A 27181-nucleotide genomic window follows, 5' to 3' on the forward strand; every position below is an offset into this window, starting at 1 on the left:
TAGATAAAAGTAGGTAGAAAAAAGTGCAATTCAATCGTTACTTGAGTGTGCTCTTTTGAAGTGCCCTCTTTTTTCCTTATTATTTGCATACTTTTCACAATTTCTTTTTTTTAAAAAAATAGGTCTAATCATTCTTTGCAAATAATTTCATATTCAGGTTATTTCTATTTAACAATACAGTATGAACATTTTCCTCCCTCACTAATATATATCACTTAAAATGTTCTACATAGGTCAATTACCCTTTCCTTTTAATTGATTAAAATTGGTCCATAAATATCCTTAGTGTATTGCATAGTTCTGGATGCATAGCAGGTCTTTGACACAGAGATGGAATAAATGAGCTATTTAGAAAGTTTCTATATTTTTAAATTATAAATAGTGATGAAAGGAGTGTGTTTGTGTATAAATTACTTAGTACTTTTATATGTTTAAGATTTCTAGAAGTTCAGCTGAGTCCAATAATAGCATCAATGTTTTTGAAGCCCTTAATTCATGATTAGATTTATAATCTAATTATATAAGGCTAACCCAATGAAATAAAGAGAAAAATATTAATATTACATACTTAATAAGACTCTGCATCAACCTAAGGTTTTTAGAATAGGGAATTTACTAGACGATATGTGAACATAGGGAAAAATAGATCCCTCATTGGATTAATGGACCCATGGGATTGTCTCAGAGAAAGAGTGTACAGCATAATTATGGTTCTTCCTTATGTTTCTGATGATTGGGAATATAAATTGCAGGAAATGAATGGAAATACAGGAAAAGGAGATGCAAGGCTATTCCTGGGATTCACATGATGCATTTTCCCATGAAAGTATTTTCTCCACTCTGGTAATTATTAATGGCACAAAAGGAAGACTATAATTTATTTACTGAAGGAGCTTTATAAGAATCTAGATAATTGAGAAACCATTAGTTATGACTAAATTTTTTAGAGCAAAACAAGTAAAACCATTGTTGTTATAAGCGTGGGGTGATGGAAAAGCTATAGCACAAATTTAGATGACCATATTGAAAAACTCTATTTCTATTAACCACATAAATCAGTTACCTCAAGCTATCTCATTTTGTCATTTTGAAGCTTGTGATGAATAAAAATGTGTAATCCAAACAGCAATCCTCTTTAAAGCCATAAACAAGAGAATGAATGAATACAAACAGAAAAAGATAAGTTCAGTTCCATTTGGCTGTGGATTTGTGCATCCTTGTTATTTTCTGCTTAAATCCTAGAAGAGACATTTGATGTGAATAATGTTAAATGTTGAGTGAATGCTTTATATATGGTTAATATATATGTAAATATATTAATATATAAATATATGTATTATATATTAAAACATGGCATATATTATTTAAAGTATATATTATTTACATATTATATATGTGATATATGCATATTATATATGTACATATATATATATATATTCTTTTTTTGATTCTACAAAATGTGCAATGACCATAACTGATGCTACTATGAGCTGTGAAGGATTCATGCAAGAATGGAACATAGATTTCTCATAACCTAAAATCTTAGAAACAGAACTTAATTTAAGGCTTAATTAACAGTTCTTTAACAGAATCACTTTCAAAATATGGATCTTTAGAATTCTTGCTGTATTTTCCACATTTATCATTTCCAGGTTAAGAAACTCAATATTATTCTGTGAATGTAGAACCCAGCATTATCATTACCTTATTTATAGAGATCTCTATAAAGCACAAAGAGGCATTCAGTATCATGTATTTTACTGAGGAGGAACCTTAACTCTCAAAGGGAGATACTTGTCCTGTGTTGCCCTAGTTAGCAACTCAGGTAGGTATCAAGGTCTTTGGACTCCAAGTTCACAGCCTATATGATTGTGATTTCATGTGCTTTTATTTTTGTCTTTCAGAAATGTATATTCTGAACTCTCCTTGCTATTTGGTACACTTATCTGGGCCATTTCAGACACCACTGACCAACAAAATCTCCCAAAAGTGAGAGGTGCTTTAAGTTTAGGTACCTAGTCTAAGTATCAAATTAGATACCACCATGAGCCATCCTATTTGTATACATAACTTTTCCACTCACGATTCTCACTCATTTTGATTATGATTGGGATAAAGTTGACAACATGGAAAGGGCAAACCATTCAGTGGTATCTGAGTTCATTTTGCTGGGACTTTCCAAATCTCAGAATCTTCAGATTCTGTTCTTTGTAAGATTCTCTGTGGTCTATGCTGGGATTGTGTTAGGAAACCTAATTTTGGTCACAGTGACCTTTGACTCATGCCTTCACACACAAATGTACTTTCTGCTTATCAATATGTCCTGTATTGATATGATCCTAGCTTCTTTTGCTACCCCTAAGATTATTGTGGGTTTCCTCCAAAAACAGAAGACCATCTCTTGTTGGGGATGTTATTCTCAGATGCTCTTCATGTACCTCCTAGGTGGGAATGAGATGATGTTGCTTGTAGCCATGGCAGTAGACAGGTATATTGCCATATGCAAACCCCTCCATTACATGACCATCATGAGCCCGCAAGTGCTTGTTGGGCTGCTGTTATCTTCCTACGCAGTTGGCTTTGTGCACTGGTCTAGTCAAATGGCTTTCATGTTGAATTTGCCCTCTGTGTCCCAGTGTGGTGGACAGTTTTTTCTGTGACCTTCCTCTTGTGATCAAACTTGCCTACCTTCTACAATTGCTGGCCATTGCTGACAGTGGCCTCCTGTCCCTGATCTGCTTCCTCCTCTTGCTTGTCTCCTACACGATCATCATATACTCAGTCAGGCACTATGCTGCCTGTGGTTCAGCCAAGGCCTTCTCCACTCTGTCAGCACACATCACAGTTGTCACTGTCTTCTTTGCCCCATGTGTCTTTATCTATGTATGGCCCTTCAGCAGATATTCTGTAGATAAAATTCTTTCCGTGTTTTATACAATTATCAATTATCACACCTCTCTTAAATCCTATTATTTATCCATTAAGGAATCAAGAAGTAAAAGAGCCATAAAGAAGATAAGGACTCGAGATTATATATATAGATATATGTATATATATCTCCATCCTTCTTCCTATCCATTCATCAGTCTATGGACACTTGGGCTGTTTCCATAATTTGGCTGTTGTAGATTGTGATGGTATAAATACTGAATTAAGTATTTTTGCCTTCTTTGGGTAAATATCTAGTAGTGTAATTGCTGGGTCTTAGATCGTTAATTATTTGAGGAACCTCCATATTGTTTTCTAGAGTGGCTGCACCAATTTGCATTTCCAAGAGGGTTAACTTTTTTCTACATCCTCACCTGCACAAGAAATAATTTTCTTGTGTTGTTAATTTTAGCCATTCTTGACAGGTGTGAGGTGGTATGTCTATAGTTTTGATTTGCATTCCCGTGATGATGAGTAATACTCAGGATCTTTTCAGGTGTCTGTTAGCCACCTGGATGTCTTCTTGGGAAAAATATCTATTCATGTCTCCTGCCCATTTTGTAATTGGATTATTTGGGGTTTTGGGGTTGAGCTGGGTTCCTTTTTTATATATGTTGGATACTAACTCTTTATCAGGTATGTCATTTGCAAATATCATCTCCAATTCCATAGGTTGTCCTTTAATTTGCTTATTTTTTTCTTTGCCGTGTGGAGTAGTAAATAGCCTTTTGAGCATGGCTTTTTTCACTCAGCATAATGCCTTTGAGATTCATTCAATAGCAAGTTGTGTTTATCATTATAAATCAGTGTCACATTTTAATATCTCTTAAGTATCCTCATTGCTATTCTTCCTCAAATTGTCTTGAAACCAGGTCAATTATTCATTGAATTTAAATAGAATGATTTTATCAAATGATATGAATGCTAAGTAATTATATATGCATTACTTTTATACATTGATTTAGGAAGAAATACAATATTGACAATATTGGTCTTTTTAATCCTAGAGCATGGTTTATTTCTGCATTTATTCAGGCCTTCTTTTGTATCCCCCAGTAATATTTTGTAACTTTTTTTATTCAGTACTGAAAATTTTAATCTTATGAATTACTTAATTTAGGTTTTTTTAGAAGTCCTTTTTACTTGTAACATTTTTATATTTCTGGAATGTAGAAAATGGATACTTATATATATATTTATTTGAAATTAGCCACTGACCTAAACACTAATTCATTGAAATTTTTAGTCAATTCTGGGGGCTTAGACTATAACGTTTCAACTATGATAATCTAATTTTCCTATTATTTTTCAATATCTTATTTCATATTTTAGTTCATGACATGTCTAGTACTTAATACATTTTGAAATTTTTCCTGAATGCCAAAGGACAAAACAGATATATGTCATAAAATGTCTGACACAACTGTACTCTAGTAGGGAGAATTACTAATTTTAATATTTTTATATAATATGGAGAAAATTTAACATATTTTTATAAAAATGACACTTTAAAAAATTTTTGATTGGAGTTCAATTTGCCAACATTTAGCATAACACCCAGTGCTCATCCCACCAAGTGCCCCCCTCAGTGCCCATGACCCAGTCACCCCAACCCCACGCCCACCTCCCCTTCCACTACCCCTTGTTCTTCATTTCCCAAAGTTAGGTTTCTCATGTTTTGTCACCCTCACTGATATTTTCACTAATCTTCTCTCCTTTCCCTTTATTCCCTTTCACTAATGTTTTGGATAGGAACAACTACCAATTGCTCTTGGCTTATTTGACATGGAAAAACCTACTAATTTTAGGGGGCTAATGTCAATATTTCCAGTGGGTAGAGGTAAATCATTTTTAGTTGTAGAAGAAAGCTAAGAAAATGAATCTAAATTTGATTGCTTACAACTCTCAACAAAAACTGGAAAAAGTTTACAAGAAGCTTCCTGCCATCTAGTGGTTGCAATCTCCCGTGTTTTCCTTTGTAGCTTTAGCAATACCAAGAATTAGGAAGGAGGATTTATTTTGTTTATTTATTTTTATTTTTTAATTTATTTTTTATTGGTGTTCAACTTGCCAACATATAGAATAACACCCAGTGCTCATCCCGTTAAGTGCCCACCTCAGTGCCTGTCACCCAGTCACCCCCACCCCCCGCCCACCTCCCCTTCCACCACCCCTAGTTAGTTACCCAGAGTTAGGAGTCTTTCATGTTCTGGAAGGAGGATTTATAATTGTCTGGAGTCTTTCCAATCCCCCAGTGGGCAATCTATATGCAGCCTATTTCTTCCAAGGTGGCAGTCATGGTGATTACCATCTCACCAATACCAAATATAGCCATTTCCACAAATTTTAATGTTATTTTAAAGGCTTCCTATCCTATAGTATCCTTCAGCCAACTCCAGAATTCCAGGGGATGTCACAACTCATTAAATCATTATTAAGAATTATAGTCTTCTGAAAAAAAATAAAGGCAGACAAGTACCTAGAAATTATCTGCATGTCAAAAGCATCATTCATGATTTTCCAATCTATTGCCTACCATGGATTTACAAAACTAAGTCTTTAACTTCCCTAAAAGTGGAGAATGATCCTTCCAAATTCAAGAAAACTAAAAATACGTATTACTTCTCATCATTTTAATTTGCAAGACTGAACCCTTTGGTTAGATTTGCTCTCCCAAATGATTTTACTTTGAGCATAATTGGCCAAATAGGTTGATGTTTCTAAAGGAAAGAAGGACTTGTTTGAGGCTACTAAAGAGAGTGGCTACTAGGACTTCTTCTGTATGTATCTAAAAGATAGTGTTTGAAAAATTAAGTAAAGAATTAGGCTGCCTAAGGAAGTATATGAGTTCCTCAATGAGTGAGGTACTGTTTTCATCCCCATTTTATGTATGAGGGAACGGAGGCAGAAGACTTTGACAACTTGTCTAACTTTCGACAGCTAGAAGGGAAAGAAAAGAAAACCAACTAGTCTGTTTTTAGAAGCTCTGTACATCTTTATAATTCTGTGCTAACTGAATCAGTGCTAACCATATTCTGGAAGCCAAATTTATAAATAGCCTCCTTCCCCAAATCTAGAAATTCCTTAAAATATAACAGAGGGGGGAGGAGGGGCAAAACGGCAGAAGAGTAGGGTCCCCAAGTCACCTGTCCCCACCAAATTACCTAAATAACCTTCAAATCATCCTGAAAATCTACGAATTCGGCCTAAGATTTAAAGACAGAGCAGCTGGAATGCTACAGTGAGAAGAGTTCGCGCTTCTATCAAGGTAGGAAGACGGGGAAAAAATAAAGAAACAAAAGGCCTCCAAGGGGGAGGGGCCCCGCGAGGAGCCGGACTAAGGCCAGGGCGAGTGTCCCCAGGACAGGAGAGCCCCGTCCCGGAGACGCAGGAGCTGCACCGACCTTCCCGGGCGGAAAGGGGCTCGCAGGGAGTTGGAGCAGGACCCAGGAGGGCGGGGATGCCCTCGGGCTCCCGGGGACACTAACAGACACCTGCGCCCCGGAGATGCGCCGAGCTCCCTAAGGGCTGCAGCGCGCACGGCGGGACCCGGAGCAGCTCCGGGGGCTCGGGGGCGGCTCCGCGGAGGGGGCTGCGGGGCGGGAGCGCGAATCCAACAGCGCAGGCCCCGGAGCCCAGGGCGCCGGGACACAGCCCAGAATCCGGCTTCCCCCCACAGGCAGAGACAGGGAGGGCCCAGGACAGCGAGGACGCTCCTGCCCCGAGCTGAGCAGATCAGCGGCCCCGCCCCGGAGCCTCCAGGCCCTGCAGACTGAGAGCTCCAGAGTTCCTGTGGGAGCTGACTCCGGGCTGGAGAGCTGGCCCCGCCACTGGGGGCGGGGTAAACAACCCCCACTGAGCCCTGCACCAGGCAGGGGCAGAGCAGCTTCCCCAAGTGCTGACACCTGAAAATCAGCACAACAGGCCCCTCCCCCAGAAGACCAGCTAGACGGACAAGGTCCAGAGGAAGCCAAAGGACTGAAAGTATACAGAATCAGAAGATACACCCCCGTGGTTTTTTTTTTTCTTTTTGATTTGTTTTCTTCCCCCACCCTTTTTTTTTTTCACCTTTCTTTCTTTTTCTTTCTCATTTCTTCTCATTCTTCCTTTTTTCTTCCTTTTTTCTTTTTTCTTTTTCTTTTCTTTCTTTATCTCTCTCTCTTTTTCTCCTTTTCCCGATACAACTTGTTTTTGGCCACTCTGCACTGAGCAAAATGACTATAAGGAAAATCTCACCTCAAAAGAAAGAATCAGAAACAGTCCTTTCTCCCACAGAGTTACAAAATCTGGATTACAATTCAATGTCAGAAAGCCAATTCAGAAGCACTAATATACAGCTACTGGTGGCTCTAGAAAAAAGCATAAAGGACTCAAGAGACTTCATGACTGCAGAATTTAGATCCAATCAGGCAGAAATTAAAAATCAATTGAATGAGATGCAATCCAAACTAGAAGTCCTAACAACGAGGGTTAACAGGTGGAAGAATGAGTGAGTGACATAGAAGACAAGTTGATGGCAAAGAGGGAAACTGAGGAAAAAAGAGACAGACAAAAGACCATGAAGACAGATTAAGGGAAATAAACGACAGCCTGAGGAAGAAAAACCTACGTTTAATTGGGGTTCCCGAGGGTGCTGAAATGGACAGAGGGCCAGAATATGTATTTGAACAAATCATAGCTGAAAACTTTCCTAATCTGGGAAGAGAAACAGGCATTCAGATCCAGGAAATAGAGAGATCACCCCCCTAAAATCAATAAAAACCGTCCAACACCTCGACATTTAATAGTGAAGCTTGCAAATTCCAAAGATAAAGAGAAGATCCTTAAAGCAGCAAGAGAGGAGAAATCGCTGACCTTTATGGGGAGGAGCAATAGGGTAACAGCAGACCTCTCCACAGCGACCTGGCGGGCCAGAAAGGGCTGGCAGGATATATTCAGGGTCCTAAATGAGAAGAACATGCAACCAAGAATGCTTTACCCAGCAAGGCTCTCATTCAAAATGGAAGGAGAGATAAAGAGCTTCCAAGACAGGCAGGAACTGAAAGAATATGTGACCTCCAAACCAGCTCTGCAAGAAATTTTAAGGGGGCCTCTTAAAATTCCCCTTTAAGAAGAAGTTCAGTGGAACAGTCCACAAAAACAAGGACTGAATAGATATCATGATGACACTAAACTCATATCTCTCAATAGTAACTCTGAACGTGAACGGGCTTAACGACCCCATCAAAAGGCGCAGGGTTTCAGACTGGATAAAAAAGCAGGACCCATCTATTTGCTGTCTACAAGAGACTCATTTTAGACAGAAGGACACCTACAGCCTGAAAATCAAAGGTTGGAGAACCATTTACCATTCGAATGGTCCTCAAAAGAAAGCAGGGGTAGCCATCCTTATATCAGATAAACTAAAATTTACCCCGAAGACTGTACTGAGAGATGAAGAGAGACACTACATCATAATTAAAGGATCTATTCAACAAGAGGACTTACCAATCCTCAACATATATGCCCCGAACGTGGGAGCTGCCAAATATTTAAACCAATTAATAACCAAAGTGAAGAAATACTTAGATAATAATACACTTATACTTTATAACTTTAAACTAGCTCTTTCTACCCTCGATAGGTCTTCTAAACACAACATCTCCAAAGAAACGAGAGCTTTAAATGATACAGTGGACCAGATGGATTTCACAGATATCTACAGAACTTTACATCCAAACTCAACTGAATACACATTCTTCATAAGTGCACATGGAACTTTCTCCAGAGTAGACCACATACTGGGTCACAAATCGGGTCTGAACTGATATCAAAAGATTGGGATCATCCCCTGCATATTCTCAGAATATAATGCCTTGAAATTAGAACTAAATCACAACAAGAAGTTTGGAAGGACCTCAAACACGTGGAGGTTAAGGACCATCCTGCTAAAAGATGAAAGGGTCAACCAGGAATTTAAGGAAGAATTAAAAGGATTCATGGAAACTAATGATGATGAGGATACAACCATTCAAAATCTTTGGGATGCAGCAAAAGCAGTCCAAAGGGAAATACATCGCAATACAAGCTTCCATTCAAAAACCGGAAAGAACTCAAATACAAAAGCTAACCTTACACATAAAGGAGCTAGAGAAAAAACAGCAGATGGACCCTACACCCTGCAGAAAAAGAGAGTTAATTAAAATTCGAGCAGAATTCAACGAAATCAAGAACAGAAAAACTGTGGAACAGATCAACAGAACCAGGAGTTGGTTCTTTGAAAGAATTAATAAGATAGATAAACCATTAGCCAGCCTTATTAAAAAGAAGAGAGAGAAGACTCAAATTAATAAAATCATGAATGAGAAAGGAGAGATCACTACCAACACCAAGGAAATACAAACGATATTAAAAACATATTATGAACAGCTATACGCCAATAAATTAGGCAATCTAGAAGAAATGGACGCATTCCTGGAAAGCCACAACTAACAAAACTGGAACAGGAAGAAATAGAAAACCTGAACAGGCCAATAACCAGGAAGGAAATTGAAGGAGTCATCAAAAACCTCCCAAGACACAAGAGTCCAGGGCCAGATGGCTTCCCAGGGGAATTCTATCAAATGTTTAAAGAAGAAACCATACCTATTCTCCTAAAGCTGTTTGGAAAGATAGAAAGAGATGGAGTACTTCCAAACTCGTTCTATGAGGCCAGCATCACCTTAATTCCAAAACCAGACAAAGACCCCACCAAAAAGGAGAATTATAGACCAATATCCCTGATGAACATGGATGCAAAAATTCTCAACAAGATACTAGCCAATAATCCAACAGCACATTAAGAAAATTATTCACCATGACCAAGTAGGATTTATCCCCGGGATGCAAGGCTGGTTCAACACTCGTGAAACAATCAATGTGATTCATCATATCAGCAAGAGAAAAACCAAGAACCATATGATCCTCTCATTAGATGCAGAGAAAGCATTTGACAAAATACAGCATCCATTCCTGATCAAAACTCTTCAGAGTGTAGGGATAGAGGGAACATTCCTCGACAGCTTAAAAGCCATCTATGAAAAGCCCACAGCAAATATCATTCTCAATGGGGAAGCACTGGGAGCCTTTCCCCTAAGATCAGGAACAAGACAGGGATGTCCACTCTCACCACTGCTGTTCAACATAGTACTGGAAGTCCTAGCCTCAGCAATCGGACAACAGAAAGGCATTAAAGGCATTCAAACTGGCAAAGAAGAAGTCAAACTCTCCCTCTTCGCCGATGACATGATACTCTACATAGAAAACCCAAAAGCCTCCACCCCAAGATTGCTAGAACTCATACAGCAATTTGGTAGCGTGGCAGGATACAAAATCAATGCCCAGAAGTCAGTGGCATTTCTATACACTAACAATGAGACTGAAGAAAGAGAAATTAAGGAGTCAATCCCATTTACAATTGCACCCAAAAGCATAAGATACCTAGGAATAAACCTCACCAAAGACGTAAAGGATCTATACCCTAAAAACTATAGAACACTTCTGAAAGAAATTGAGGAAGACACAAAGAGATGGAAAAATATTCCATGCTCATGGATTGGCAGAATTAATATTGTGAAAATGTCAATGTTACCCAGGGCAATATACACGTTTAATGCAATCCCTATCAAAATACCATGGACTTTCTTCAGAGAGTTAGAACAAATTATTTTCAGATTTGTGTGGAATCAGAAAAGACCCCGAATAGCCAGGGGAATTTTAAAAAAGAAAACCATATCTGGGGGCATCACAATGCCAGATTTCAGGTTGTACTACAAAGCTGTGGTCATCAAGACAGTGTGGTACTGGCACAAAAACAGACACATAGATCAGTGGAACAGAATAGAGAATCCAGAAGTGGACCCTGAACTTTATGGGCAACTAATATTCGATAAAGGAGGAAAGACTATCCTTTGGAAGAAAGACAGTCTCTTCAATAAATGGTGCTGGGAAAATTGGACATCCACATGCAGAAGAATGAAACTAGACCACTCTCTTTCACCATACACAAAGATAAACTCAAAATGGATGAAAGATCTAAATGTGAGACAAGATTCCATCAAAATCCTAGAGAAGAACACAGGCAACACCCTTTTTGAACTCGGCCATAGTAACTTCTTGCAAGATACATCCACGAAGACAAAAGAAACAAAAGCAAAAATGAACTATTGGGACTTCATCAAGATAAGAAGCTTTTGCACAGCAAAGGATACAGTCAACAAAACTCAAAGACAACCTACAGAATGGGAGAAGATATTTGCAAATGACATATCAGATAAAGGGCTAGTTTCCAATATCTATAAAGAACTTATTAAACTCAACACCAAAGAAACAAACAATCCAATCATGAAATGGGCAAAAGACATGAACAGAAATCTCACAGAGGAAGACATAGACATGGCCAACATGCATATGAGAAAATGTTCTGCATCACTTGCCATCAGGGAAATACAAATCAAAACTACAATGAGATACCACCTCACACCAGTGAGAATGGGGAAAATTAACAAGGCAGGAAACAACAAATGTTGGAGAGGATGCGGAGAAAAGGGAACCCTCTTACACTGTTGGTGGGAATGTGAACTGGTACAGCCACTCTGGAAAACTGTGTGGAGGTTCCTCAAAGAGTTAAAAATAGACCTGCCCTACGACCCAGCAATTGCACTGTTGGGGATTTACCCCAAAGATACAAATGCAATGAAACGCCGGGACACCTGCACCCCGATGTTTATAGCAGCAATGGCCACGATAGCCAAACTGTGGAAGGAGCCTCGGTGTCCAACGAAAGATGAATGGATAAAGAAGATGTGGTTTATGTATACAATGGAATATTACTCAGCTATTAGAAATGACAAATACCCACCATTTGCTTCAACGTGGATGGAACTGGAGGGTATTATGCTGAGTGAAGTAAGTCAGTCGGAGAAGGACAAACATTATATCTTCTCATTCATTTGGGGAATATAAATAATAGTGAAAGGGAATATAAGGGAAGGGAGAAGAAATGTGTGGGAAATATCAGAAAGGGAGACAGAACGTAAAGACTGCTAACTCTGGGAAACGAACTAGGGGTGGTAGAAGGGGAGGAGGGCGGGGGGTGGGAGTGAATGGGTGACGGGCACTGGGGGTTATTCTGTATGTTAGTAAATTGAACACCAATAAAAAATAAATTAAAAAAAAAAAACTATTATGAGAAGGCAGCCCATGAGAAGACAGAGGATCATTTTCAAAGCTGTCTTGCCTGGTGAGCCTAGGCACAGCTTATACATGAGAGGAGGGTAATGGGTTTCTTGAAACCTTCTTGGTGGGGCCTTGAAACAAACTGGAAATAAGTGTTCTTCCAGACAACAAGGTACTACTTGAGACTTGGAATGATCAGATATGTTAATAAAAAAGTTATTTTTTACACCTATTAGATTTCTAATATCATGGGTAATCAGGGAATAGGGGTAAAAAAGTCAAAGTTACTGATTAATTGTGTATGAGATTAAGTGATGTAAAAACCATAACTAAGTAGAGAACACAACAGAACTTTGAGCCATGTTAATCATGCAACTAACATAACTATAGTTCTGCTTATGCTTTCAAAACAGGTCGAGGACCCAGCATCCTCCCCAAATCCCCACTTTTATTTTATAATTCTTCAATCTTGAGGAATAAGAATAATGGCCACTCTAGCTGCTTCCTTCTGCTAAGGAGTGAAGGAGAATAACCATGAGAGTGGAAGTGAGAAAACTGTTCTCAAAAATATTCTGGATCATCTGGGCACAGGCTTTGGATCTTGCTTTTGAAGGTTTGTTTCTCTGGCAGACTTTCCTGGGTGGCAGCAACTCATAGAGTGGCATGCTATTCCTCTGTTTTCTGGACTTGATCCCAGTTATTAGGAACCTTAAAAGCAGTTCCTACCAATGTTCAAGTAGCCATCTCTAAAGCTACCACTACTTTTTGTAATTTCCTTTGACTATATGGCACATTTTGCTAATTAAAGATATATTTATCACTTTTAAGTTTTCAGATGCTTCAGGATCAATATCAATATATTGATAATATGCTTGATGGAATCATTCAAGAAAAGATGAGGCATATTTTTGAAGCATCTAATTAACTTGTTGAACCTTACTTAGATTCATTTATATAGGTACTTCTGTTTTTTTTTCTAACCAAAAAAACATTATCAGTAATTTTGAAGTCCAAGGAGTCCTCCAGCATTTATATCTTGATTGGGGCAACAAGCTTGTATCTTCTCTTGTGCCTCTGATGTCTCTGGCATTACAGGATTGTTTGCATCTTATAGATGAAGCCCGAGTTCATTCAAGTTAAAATAATGGGAAAAAATGGTAAACCTTAGTTGGGAGAGTCATGGACAGATATTCCAAGAAACCAGAAGAATTTAGGATCCAGCTCAATTGTATAGGCAAACAACAAACATCGAAAAACAATTAATCAGAATAAGAATTTAGCATCCACAAAGGTGTGTTATTGAAATATATTTTTTCTCTCTAAACTTATCATCATTTTTATTGCAGGTAGACAAATTAAGACTAATTTGTTTGCAAAATAAATCCTGTTTTAACAAACTTTACCTAATTATTTACATAAGCACAGCAAGAATAATGATCAGCCATATAGGTTCTTATAAATCTGCTTTGTTAGGTCTTTTTATAAGGAATTTCAGGTTGAACTATTAATAGTCTTTTCAGGCCAGAAGCCATGCCAAATGCGTGTCATGAGATTTGTCTGCAATGCCTGTAGTCATGGGTTATTTCCTTTCTTCTCAAGGTCCCCCAAATATCCTGAGGTTCCTGCACCTACCAGCAAATAACATTCTCACCTCTCCTGGTAAGGCTCCTGGGAACTCCACAGGCAAGGTATCAGGCTAACATTTCCCCAGGGCTTCATTGGCACTATAAAGTCAAACTTAGTTCCTTAAATCTGTCTGGTCATATCTGAGTCTCTACATGTCTCTCTCAAATATGACATTCTAGTCAAAGTCTTTGTAAAATACCCAATGTTCCCAGTAATATTCTGTTACAGGGAGAACAGATTATTTTTTTAATTGGAGTTCAATTTGCCTCCATATAGCATAACACCCAATGCTTATCCCGTCAAGTACCCCCCTCAGTGCCCGTCACCCAGTCACCCCATCCACTGTCCACTTCCCCTTCCACTACTCCTTGTTCATTTACCAGAGTTAGGAGTCTTCCATGTTCTGTCACCCTCTCTGATATTTCCCACTCATTTTCTGGGAGAATAGATTCTTATTGAGATTATGGAAATAACTATAATCGTCATAAGAAAGAGAATGCTTACTGAGATTATCTGATTTCTGAAGGTTCGGGTAGGGAGTAAAATCAAAGACATTACCATTTTAATTAAACCAATAAATTCAATGTTAATTTGTCAGAGATTATCCCAGATTATATGAACCTGAGAAGCATTTGAATTAGTTTCTATCTTTAAGTATTAGGATTCCCCATTCTTATCAGTGCTTGTCTTCAACTAAATAGAGCTCTTTTATAATTTAGTAATACCATCCAGAAGTAGATAATGTTATATCAAGAGACACAAATGAAAGACTTTACAGTAAATATTTGTATTTATCCATGAGAAATGACCTTATAGAAATTGTGAGCTAGATTTCTTTTTAAGTGGGCTACATGCTGGGCATGGAGCATAATGCAGGGCTTAAACTCACAACCCCAAGATCAAGACCTGTTCTGAGATCAAGAATTGGATGCTTAACTTAATGAACCACCCAGGTATCCCATGGGCTGTATTTTGATGGGATACAAAGGGTGTTTTTCTAGTTTTTGACACTTTTAAAAGGCCTCTTTAATCCCCCTTCTCGTTCTTCAATCTTAAGGAATGGGGAATGATTTAGATAAGTTATTCCCAGAGAGGTTGAAGGACGTTGAATTATTTCTGGAGCAGTATTTCTACTTTTGCAAAAACAAAATCACCCCAAAAAACACAGTCCCACTTGTATTGTCGCCAAGCAATATTACAAGAGAATATAATTCTTTTCTTTTTGTTCTTAGAAGCATAACCAGTTTTGCATAATGCAACCCATATTGCTACATTCTAGATTGAATTGGGTTCCCATAACACAGATAAGACAGACAAAACAGACGGGACTAACAATATGACTTCCCTGGGAGAAAAACAAAAGCAAATGATCCATCAACAAAAGAAATTAAGGATGGTTATATAACCGCTGGGCCACCAGAGCTGCCCCTGAGGGCCCTTCTTTAAAGGTCTTAGGAAATATTACTAAGAGAGGAAATAGAGCTGCTGATTGTATGCACACAAACTCACCCTTCAACAACAGAAGTTCTCCCAGGGACCATGGAAGGTGTCTTTCCTTCAACCGAGGCTTGGCTTTGAGAAGATGCCAGGCAGCCAGAGGAAGTTACTTGGATTCAATGGTGATCCAAGTAGCTGTAGAAATTCCCGCAAAAATCTATGTGTCTGTTCAAAAAAAGACACATAGATCAATGGAACAGAATAGAGAACCCAGAAGCAGAACCTCAACTTTATGGTCAACTAATATTCGACAAAGGACGAAAGACTATCCACTGGAAAAAAAGACATTATCTTCAATCAATGGTGCTGGAGAAATTGGACAGCCACAAGCAGAAGAATGAAACTGGACCATTCTCTTACACCATACACAAAGATAAACTCAAAATGGATGAAAGATCTAAATGTGAGACAAGAGTCCATCAAAATCTTAGAGGAAAACACAGGCAACACTCTTTTTGAACTTGGCCACAGCAACTTCTTGCAAGATACATCTAGAAAGGCAAGGGTAACAAAAGCAAAAATGAACTATTGGGACTTTATCAAGATAAAAAGCTCCTGCACATCAAAAGAAACTCAACAAAACTAAAATACAACCTACAGAACGGGAGAATATATTTGCAAATGACCTATCAGGTAAAGGGCTAGTATCCAACTCTCTAAAGAATTTATTGAACTCAACAGCAAAGAAACAAACAGTCCAATCATAAAATGGGCAAAAGACATGAACAGAAATTTCACAGAGGAAGACATAGACATGGCCAACATGCACATGAGGAAATGCTCCGCATCACTGGCCATCAGGGATATACAAATCAAAACCACAATGAGATACCACCTCACACCAGTGAGAATGGGGAAAATTAACAAGACAGGAAACAACAAATGTTGGAGAGGATGTGGAGAAAGGGGAACCCTCTTGCACTGTTGGTGGGAATATGAACTGGTGCAGCCACTCTGGAAAACTGTGTCGAGGTTCCTCAAAGAGTTAAAAATAGACCTGCCCTACGACCCAGCAATTGCACTGTTGGGGATTTACCCCAAAGATACAGATGCAGTGACATGCCGGGACACCTGCACCCTGATGTTTATAGCAGCAATGTCCACAATAGCCAAACTGTGGAAGGAGCCTCAGTGTCCATTGGAAAATGAATCGATAAAGATGTGGTCTATGTATACAATGGAATATTACTCAGCCATTAGAAATGACAAATACCCACCATTTTTTTCAATGTGGATGGAACTGGAGGGTATTATGCTGAGTGAAATAAGTCAATCAGAGAAGGACAAACATTATATGTTCTCATTCATTTGGAATATAAAAATTAATAAAAGGGAATAAAGGGAAAGGAGATAAAAATGAGTGAAAACATCAGTGAGTGTGACAAAACATGAGAGACACCTAACTCTGGGAAACAAATAATGGCTAATGGAAAGGGACGTGGTTGGGGGTTTAGGGTGACTGGGTGATGGGCACTGAGGAGGGCACTTGGTGGGATGAGCACTGGATGTTATGCTATATGTTGGCAAATTGAACTCCAATAAAAAAATAAATTCCCACAAAGTCACCCCTCTGTTCACAGCTGGCCAGCCTCAGGCACAGGTCTCCTGGTTGACTTGCCAAATTTGTTAAGGAACCTAAACTTGTCTGTGCACCTTCTGCTAGTAAGCCAATGTCTGAGACACTGGTTTGAAGCAAAGACAGCTTTATCAGAAGGGCGGCCCAGTGGAAAGGCAGGAGATCATTCCCAAATGAGCCATGCCCCATGGAGCCTAGAGACAGATTATATACATGAGAGGAGGGTAATGGTTTTCTTGAAACCTTTACAGAGATAACATTGTTGGAGAGTGTGGTGGGAAGAGGGGTGCTTGGCACAATCTGGGGATAAGCATTCTGCTGGACAATGAGTCACTATTTGAGACATGGTATGATCAGAAATGTCAAGACAAATATTACTGTCTGGTCTCCATTTAGTTTCTCCCACCAGTGAGTAAACAGAGAATAGGGGCAAAAAGGCAAAGTTAATGATTCATTGTGCATGGGATTAAGATGTACATAAACCATAATTAGATAAGAGGACAGAATGTAATGCTAAATTAATGCAATTAATAAAATGATAGCTCTGCTATGATTTCTAAACAGTTCAGGAACTAAGCTTTTGGCCTCATTGTGTGTAGAATAGTATTCCCCCAAATTTATGGCTGTATGGAAGTTCATAATGTGAACTTATTAAAAATTTGTTTATTTTAGACAGAGAGATAGCATAAGTTGGGGGGGAGGAGCAGATGAGAGACAGAGAAGCAGACTCCCACTGAGGAGGGAGCCTGAAACTGGGCTCAATCCCAGGATTCCATGATTGTAATCTGAGACAAAGGCAGATGCCTAACCAACTGAGCCACCCAGATGCCTCAGCACTAAAGAATTTTGAGAAAGTTATTGATAGGAGAAGCAGTAAAAGTGATTAAAGGGTTGTATTAAGAATGTCTCATTGGAATAGTTGAGAGTAGAGTAGAAGGAAATGTGAAAACATGAAACATAAAGAAGCCTATTTGACCGCATGGAGCTCTAAGAGAAGGACTGTGAATGAGTGTTCCAGTTTGATGTGTATCAAACAGCTTTTCAAAGTATTCTGGTTCAAGAGCCATTTCATTCTGCTTGCAGTTTTGTGCGCCGTGCTTGGGGAAGGGCTCAGCTGAGCTTGTTCATGTCTGAGTCACATAGGGTCAGTTTATTTGAGTTGAACTAACTTTGGAGTTGGATAACTCATTTTTAAGATGGCTTCTTAACTCGTTTGTCTGGCATTTCTGACCATAAATCTTGATGGGGAAGACATGGTCACAGTGCAGAAGAATATGTGGAATGAAAAATTTTGATTTAACTACCTTTGGAAAACAGGATCTGCTTTAAGAAGGCAGGCTAGATTGTGGCCCATATCTTGCTGACATTTTATCATATGTGTGAAGGCTATGGAAGCAGAAGAATAATGGCGAATATAAATAGAGAGTTGGAAATAATAAAAAGTAGAAATAAAATAGAAAAGTACAATAGTAGAAATGAAACATTTTCTAGAGGGGCACAACTGCAGTTTTGGTTGTCAGAATAAAATATCAATGAACTTGAGGACAGTTGATTAAGATTATCCAATCTGAGGGAAAAAATGAAAAAATAATGAATAATTAACAGGGTTTTAGAGACCTTTAGGGCACCATAGAAAGTACTATACATAAACACACACACACACACACACACACACACACACACACACATTGGAGTTGCAGAAGGAGAGGAGAGGGAAAAGGATAGAAGAATAGCTGAAGAAATGACGGTAAAAAAAAAACTTGACAATCTGTATATGCAGCCCAGACATCTGTCCTGAAATCTAGACTCATACATCTTCCCAATTTGGATTCTACTTCCTGATTTGAATTCAAAATTAGCATTTCAAAGTTAACATGTTTAAAAGTACCCTCTTAATCTTCCCCCCAACCTTTCTACAAATACAGTTTTTTTTTTTATTGGTGTTCAATTTACTAACATACAGAATAACACCCAGTGCCCGTCACCCATTCACTCCCACCCCCCGCCCTCCTCCCCTTCTACCACCCCTAGTTCGTTTCCCAGAGTTAGCAGTCTTTACGTTCTGTCTCCCTTTCTGATATTTCCCACACATTTCTTCTCCCTTCCCTTATTTTCCCTTTCACTATTATTTATATTCCCCAAATGAATGAGAACATATAATGTTTGTCCTTCTCCGACTGACTTACTTCACTCAGCATAATACCCTCCAGTTCCATCCACGTTGAAGCAAATGGTGGGTATTTGTCATTTCTAATAGCCGAGTAATATTCCATTGTATACATAAACCACATCTTCTTTATCCATTCATCTTTCGTTGGACACCGAGGCTCCAACGAAAGATGAATGGACAAATACAGTTTTGATTATCTCATTTGATGGCAACTTTATCCTTGTAGTTTCTTAGGCTATAATATATGGAATCATATTTGATTCCTCTATTATAGTTGCAACCTATAATAATACTCTTCATAATGGGAGAAGATATTTGCAAATTACATATCTGATAAGTGGTTAGTATCCAATATATAAAGAAGTTATATAACTGAACATCCAGAAAATAATCCCATATAATCCCAGTAAGAAATGGGAAAAAGACATGAATAGACATTTTTCCAAAGAAGACCTACAAATGGCCAGCAGACACATAAAAAATGCTCCACTTCACTCATCAAGAGGGAAATACAAATCAAAACTACAGTAAGATACCATATCACATCTGACAGAATGGCTAAAACTAACAACCCAGGAAAACGACAAATGTTGGTGAGGATGTGGAGAAAGGGAAACCCTCCAACACTGTTGATAGAAGCAAACTGGTGCAGCCACTCTGGAAAACAGTGTGGAGGTTCCTCAGAAAGTTAAAAATAGAACAACCCTACAATCTAACAGTTGCTCTTCTAGGATACAAAAGATACAAAAATACTGATTTAAAAGCATACATGCAGCCCGATATTCATAGCAGCATTCTCAACAGTAGCCAAATTATAGAAGGAACCCAAATGTCCATCTGATGAAATTATAAAGAAGTGATATATATAATATATATAATATAATATATATATTATATATATACACTTATACACTTCTATAACGGAATATTACTCGCCATCAAAAAGAATGAAATCTCACCATTTGCAATGACCTGGATGGAGCTAGAGAGAGTATTATGATAAGCAAATTAAATCAGTCGGAGAAAGACAAGTACCATATTATTTTGCTCACATGTGGAATTTAAGAAACAAAGCAAATTTAAAAAAAGAAACAAAGCAAATGAGCAAAGGGAAAAAGAAAGAGAGGCAAACCAAGAAACAAACTCTTACTATAGAGAATAAACCAGTGGTTCCGGGGGAGAGGTGGGTGGAAGGACAGGATAAAGGGATGATGCATTAAGGAGGACAGGACTCTCATAATGATGAGCAGCGGGTGTTTTATGTAAAGAATGCATCACTAAATTCTACATCTAAAACTAATATGGCACCCTGTGTTAAGTAACTGGTATTTAAATAAAAAGAATATTTAGGAAATCCTATTCACTGCAATTTCAAAATACATCTGGAATCTCAGTACTTCTCACTTTCAGGGTGCCTTTGTGTAAGGAGCCGTCATCACAGCTGGCCTGATTTAGTGAGTCTGGTGCTCATATGGCCTCCTAGGATTCTCTCCTTCCCTTTTCCAATATGAGCAGTAAAAGCTGTTCTAAAGCATGTCCTCTACTCAAAACTCATGGTTACTCGCCATTTCACTCAGAAGGGCGGCAGTGTGCTGATAGTGTCTTACAGAGCCCTGTAGGATTTCTGCACCACCCACAGTCGCTTATCATCCCAACTGCTTTCCACTTTATTCCACTTTAGTCATAGGAGCTGTTTGAACATTGTCAGGTAGTAGCAGCTCAAGTGCCTCAACCCTGGATGTTCTCTCTGTTTTGCTTTCCCCAGATGTACACATGGCTGTTCCCATGCCCTCCTTTAAGCCTTTGGTAAAAAATCATCTTATCAACAAGGCCTTTTCTTAGTATCTTACTTAAAATGAAAACTCTGTCATTCCCACTATCTCGTACTGTGCTTTATTTTTCCCTCTACACTTACTGTAAATTACTATTTTGTGTGTGTTTATGTGTCTGTTTTTTCTGTGAGAATGTAAGTACCTTGAGTGAAGCATTTTATCAATTAAACTCACTGATGCATCAGGGAATGTCCACTACATGTATAAGTTGGTGTCCATTAAAAAAAAACACCATGAACTTTTCTTAATATATTGAAATATATATTGAAAATATTATTTTTCTTGTCATTATTTTCTATCACACTGATCTACTTTAACTCATTGTAACCATTGTGGCAAAATTAAATTGTTATATTTTTGATATATTAATCCAGCTCTATAATAGACATGTTCTATCATAGAAATACTAATTGAAGGTCTATTGGGATTTTTTAAGCAGCCTGATTTTTTGTCATTTATTTTTTTTATTGAGTTCAGTTTGCCAACATAGAGCAAAACACCCAGTGCTCATCAAATCAAGTGCCCCCCTCAGTGCCCATCACCCAGTCACCCCCACCCACCGCCCACCTCACTTTCCACCACCCCTTGTTCGTTTCCCAGAGTTAGGAGTCTCCCATGTTCTGTCTCCCTCTCTGATATTTCCCACTCATTTTTTCTCCTTTCTCCTTTATCCCCTTTCACTATTTTTTATATTCCCCAAATGAATGAGACCATATGATGTTTGTCCTTCTCCGATTGACTTATTTCACTCAGCATAATACCCTCCAGTTCCATCCATGTCTAAGCAAATGGTGGGTATTTGTCGTTTCTAATGGCTGAGTAATCTTCCATTATACACATAGACCACATCTTCCTTATCCATTCATCTTTTGATGGACACCGAAGCTCCTTCCACAGTTTGGCTATTGTGGACATTGCTGCTAGAAACATCGGGGTGCAGGTGTCCCGGCGTTTCACTGCATCTGTATCTTTGGGGTAAATCCCCAACAGTGCAATTGCTAGGTGTAGGACAGATCTATTTTTAACTCCTTGAGGAACCTCCACACAGTTTTCCAGAGTGGCTGCACCAGTTCACATTCCCACCAAGAGTGCAAGAGGGTTCCCCTTTCTCCACATTCTCTCCAACATTTGTTTTTTCCTGCCTTGTTAATTTTCCCCATTCTCACTGGTGTGAGGTGGTATCTCATTGTGGTTTTGATTTGTATTCCCCTGATGGCAGGTGATGCGAAACATTTTCTCATGTGCTTGTTGGCCATGTCTATGTCTTCCTCTGTGAGATTTCTGTTCATGTCTTTTGCCCATTTCATGATTGGACTGTTTGATTCTATGCTGCTGAGTTTAATAAGTTCTTTAGAGATCTTGGATGCTAGTCCTTTATCTTATATGTCATTTGAAAATATCTTCTCCCATTCTGTAGGTTGTCTCTTAGTTTTGTAGACAGTTTCTTTTGATGTGCAGGACCTTTTTATCTTGATGAATTCCCAAAAGTTCATTTTTGCTTTTGTTTCCCTTGCCTTAATGGATGTATCTTGCAAAAAGTTGCTGTGGCCAAGTTCAAAAAGGGTGTTGTTGCCTGTGTTCTCCTCTAGGATTTTGATGGACTCTTGTCTCACATTTAGATCTTTCATCCATTTTGAGTTTATCTTTGTGTATGGTGAAAGAGAGTGGTCTAGTTTCATTCTTCTGCATGTGGATGTCCAGTTTTCCCAGCACCATTTATTGAAGAGACTGTCTTTCTTCCAATGGATAGTCTTTCCTCCTTTATCGAATATTGGTTGACCATAAAGTTGAGGGTCCACTTATGGATTCTCTATTCTGTTCCACTGATCTATGTGTCTGTTTTTGTGCCAGTACCACACTGTCTTGATGACCACAGCTTTGTAGTACAACCTGAAATCTGGCATTGTGATGCCCCCAGATATGGTTTTCTTTTTTAAAATTCCCCTGGCTATTTGGGGTCTTTTCTGATTCCACACAAATCTCAAAATAATTTGTTCTAACTCTCTGAAGAAAGTCCATGGTATTTTGATAGGGATTGCATTAAACGTGTAAATTGCCGTGGGTAACATTGACATTTTCACAATATTAATTCTGCCAATCCATGAGCATGGAATATTTTTCCATCTCTTTGTGTCTTCCTCAATTTCTTTCAGAAGTGTTCTATAGTTTTTAGGGTATAGATCCTTTACGTCTTTGGTTAGGTTTATTCCTAGGTATCTTATGCTTTTGGGTGAAATTGTAAATGGGATTGACTCCTTAATTTGTCTTTCTTCAGCATCATTGTTAGTGTCTAGAAATGCCACTGACTTCTGGGCATTGATTTTGTATCCTGCCACGCTACCAAATTGCTGTATGAGTTCTAGCAATCTTGGGTTGGACGCTTTTGGGTTTTCTATGTAGAGTATCATGTCATCAGCAAGGAGGGAGAGTTTGACTTCTTCTTTGCCAATTTGAATGCCTTTAATGTCTTTTTGTTGTCTAATTGCTGAAGCTACGACTTCCAGTACTACGTTGAATAGCAGTGGTGAGAGTGGACATCCCTGTCTTGTTCCTGATCTTAGGGGAAAGGCTCCCAGTGCTTCCCCATTGAGAATGATATTTGCTGTGGGCTTTTCATAGATGGCTTTTAAGCTGTCGAGGAATGTTCCCTCTATCCCTACACTCTGAAGAGTTTTGATCAGGAATGGATGCTGTATTTTGTCAAATGCTTTCTCTGCATCTAATGAGAGGATCATATTTTGAATGTCAATTCAATATTCCCGTCTTTGATTATAAAAGTTTAGTAAGGACTACATATGCCTATGAATTGGTCTTAATATAATTCTGAGGATAACAAATGCAGCAACGTTTTTCTTTATGATAATGGTGATAATAATAAAAACTGTGCCCCATGTGGATAAGGAACAAATGTCATGGCTCTTTTCTATACAGTTTCTAGCATCTTCCTTAAAGTGGTTTTTGTAGACCATACCATAATGAAACAAACGTTTCATTAAGGCAAATCAACCAGTTTAAATTTCCACCATCAGTATCTTTCTGTCCTTGAAAAATCTAGTGAATAAATAATTCATGAAGTAAAGTCCTGTTATGTGTCAAGCACCAGACTAAACATATTTGTATGTATTGCCATTTTTAGCCCTCACCAGAGCACCGAGAAGTAAGCATGATTCTATGCATGCTACAGCTAAGGAAATTAGGGCTGCACTTCTTTAAATGACTTGTCTAAGATTCACTTGATTTGTAATTCAAAGAGAGTTAGTTGAACCCACACTATTAGTCAGTTGGTCTCTAAATTGCACTACTAGATGGTAGTGGTATGATGAAGTGGTGAAGCCAACTAGTATATCCCATTAGTTTGTTACAGGTATATAAATTGGATTCACTCTACCTCATCTAGCTGATAACCCTCTAAGTATTTTGACTGTAAGAAGCACATATACATTCCTATTCAGGTCTTTGCAGACATCTGGTCAGAATGTGAAAGTTGAAAAGACAATAAAACCAGGCACAAGATGGAGAAGAAAGTGGTGAGACTTTGGAAAGTGTTCTTTGTACTAGTGTGTGGCACCAAACTAAATGAAAAGAATGGATAGAATAATATTTGATAAGATGAATGAATAGAATGGAAGAACACAATTAATCAAAAAACAGAAAACAGATGCTTTGAGGAAAAGGAAACAAAAGGTAGAATAATTCAGTATGAAAGGAGTTTTGATGAGTTTAATTATAGGCCCATAAATAGTATTATGATTTAATGGAAGAAAAGCAAACACTTAGGCTATCATCTCCTCATTCATGAAATAGTAATTATTTTAACCTAAGATCGTCTGCTCTCAAAAATTCACTTCAACCATTTATGTCTCCTGCTTTTTCCAACTAAGTCCACTCCTGTCCCATAGTTTTTGCATGGCTGACTTGACTTTTTTGTTCCAAAGTGTGTAGATAAGGGGATTCATTATGGGTGTAATAGCATTGTAGAGTACAGACACCATCTTGTCCACAGAAAATGTGGAAAAGGGCTGAGCATAGATGAAAATACAGGGTCCAAAGAAGAGTGTTACCACTATGACGTGGGTGCCACGGGAGGAAAGTGCCTTTCACCTTCCCTCCTTGGAGGGAATCTTGGCCAGGATAGTGGAATAGGAAAAAAGCAGTATCACAGAGGAATCGGTAGAGATCTATCTACTGTTAGATACCATTAGCAATTCAATAACAAATGTGTCTGCGCAGGCAAGTTTGATAACAGGGGGAACAACATCACAAAAGAAGCTGTCCACCTTGTTTGGTCCACAAAAAGGTAAACGGATAGTGAGGATAATCTGGACAGTAGTGTGCACAAACCCTCCCATCCAGGAGGCAGCTACCAACATACAGCGTAATCCTTGACTTATAATACTGTTATAGTGCAGAGGGCAACAAATTGCAACATACCAATCATAGGCCATCATTATAAGTAGGAACATCTCAACTGCCCCCATGGGCACTGAAGGGGCACTTGATGGAATGAGCTCTGTGTGATATGCTATATGTTGGCAAATTGAACTCCAATAAAAAATAATTTAAGGGGATCCCTGGGTGGCGCAGCAGTTTGGCGCCTGCCTTTGGCCCAGGGCACGATCCTGGAGACCCGGGATTGGATCCCACGTCGGGTTCCCGGTGCATGGAGCCTGCTTCTCCCTCTGCCTGTGTCTCTGCCTCTCTCTCTCTCTCTCTCTCTCTGTGTGTGTGTGTGTGACTATCATAAATAAATAAAAAATTTAAAAAATAATAATAATTTAAAAAACCCAAAATGCAGAAAGAAGAGCTACACAATACATTGGTCATAGCCAATGAGATTCTCATTATCAAGAAAGTCAGCCAAAAGCTCAGGGGTAGTTACTGTTGAATAACATAAGTCCAGGAAAGAGGGGTTACCAAGAAGGAAATACATAGGTGATGAATTCAGATAGTTATCAGAGGCCACTGTGACCAAGTGAGAACATTGCTTACCCAAGTGGGCACATAGAAGAAAAGAAATAGTACAAATAACCATGCCTCAATAGATGGTGTCTGTGAGAAACCTGCCAGGACAAAGATTCTCACCATCTCTGTTTGGTTTTCATCCATTTTACCTGGTTCCTTGATTAAAGAAATTAAACAAGGGGCATTAGTAACATTGAAAGTAAATGAGATAGAAGATGGTGAAGGAGTAGGGGTCCTCGCTCACCTGACCCCACCAACTTACGTAGATAACTTTCAAACCATCCTGAACACCTATGAATCTGACCTGAGATTTAAACAGAGAATAGCTGGAATGCTACAGAGAGAAGGGTTTTCACTTCTAACAAGGTAGGAAGGTGGAAAATAAAATAAAAAAGAATCAAGTTGGGGAGGGGCACCCCGAGGAGCTGGGCTGAGGCAGGACAGCACGGGCCTCCAGGACAGGAAAGCCCAGCCCCAGAGAAGTAGGAACTTTAAAAAATCCACACCAGATTCTTCCAAGACAGAAAAGTATTTAGTAGGGAAATTGGGTAGAATCACAGGAGGGACAGTGAAGTCCAGTTTCCTGGAGTCACTAATAGAGGAAGAGTGATACATAATGTGGGCCAATCTCAGTAAAAGGCTGGAGCACACACAGGGCAGGGCATCTGGGAGAAGCCAGTTGGGTAGGTGGGTGGCTCTGAAGAGAGGGGTATGTTCCCTGCTGCAAGGGAGCCCCATGTCCTCGGAGTGCGATTCCAGGAGCACAGACCCTGGATACTAGGGTGCCCCAGTGGACACAGCCCATGATCCTGTGTTCCCCCTGGGACAGGAGAAGGCCAAAAGGGCACAGGACAGCAAGTACTCTCCTGCCTGTGGGGGCCCCCATGGGGAGGTGGGAAGGGCATAGGACAGCAAGGACTCTCCTGCCACCGGGCACCCACAAGCTGTGCAGATCAGTACCCTCCACCACCCTAGGAGAATCTATGCCAGTGTGGACTGGGAATCTGTGGGTAGTTACTGCAGGAGCTGAATCCAGGCTGGAAAAATGGACACTGCCATTGTTGTTGTTCCTCCTTGTGTCACCCTGTGCGTGGCATAGGCGGGGCTGTCAGGGAACAGAGGCATCACAAGTAAACAGCTCCTACTGAACCTAGCACCTGGCAGGTGGTGGGGCATCTCCCCCCGGTACACAGACCTGAGAATCAGCACAGAAGGCTCCTCCCCCAGAAGACTGGCTGGAAGGACAGGGGAAGAGCAAGTTCTTGACCAATCAGCCCTGGAAAGCTCCAGGTGAAATCGAGGGATTTACAGTATATTGACTTGGAGAGTATTGCTCCTTTATTTTTTTTCCTTACTCATTTTTATATAAGACTATATAACTTTCCAATTTTTCCC

The 27181-nt window shown here is 39.1% G+C and overlaps 2 pseudogenes; one reads left to right on the top strand and one right to left on the bottom strand.

Moving 5' to 3' along the window:
- Positions 1–2126: 2126 nt before the first annotated feature.
- Positions 2127–3010, top strand: LOC140640641 (olfactory receptor 4K13-like; annotated as a pseudogene).
- A 21668-nt stretch (positions 3011–24678) lies between these two features.
- LOC140639331 (olfactory receptor 4Q2-like) lies at positions 24679–25930 on the bottom strand (annotated as a pseudogene).
- Positions 25931–27181: the final 1251 nt, after the last annotated feature.

The sequence above is a fragment of the Canis lupus genome, chromosome 9 (genome assembly GCF_048164855.1).
Source record: "Canis lupus baileyi chromosome 9, mCanLup2.hap1, whole genome shotgun sequence".
NCBI classification, from domain to species: domain Eukaryota; kingdom Metazoa; phylum Chordata; class Mammalia; order Carnivora; family Canidae; genus Canis; species Canis lupus.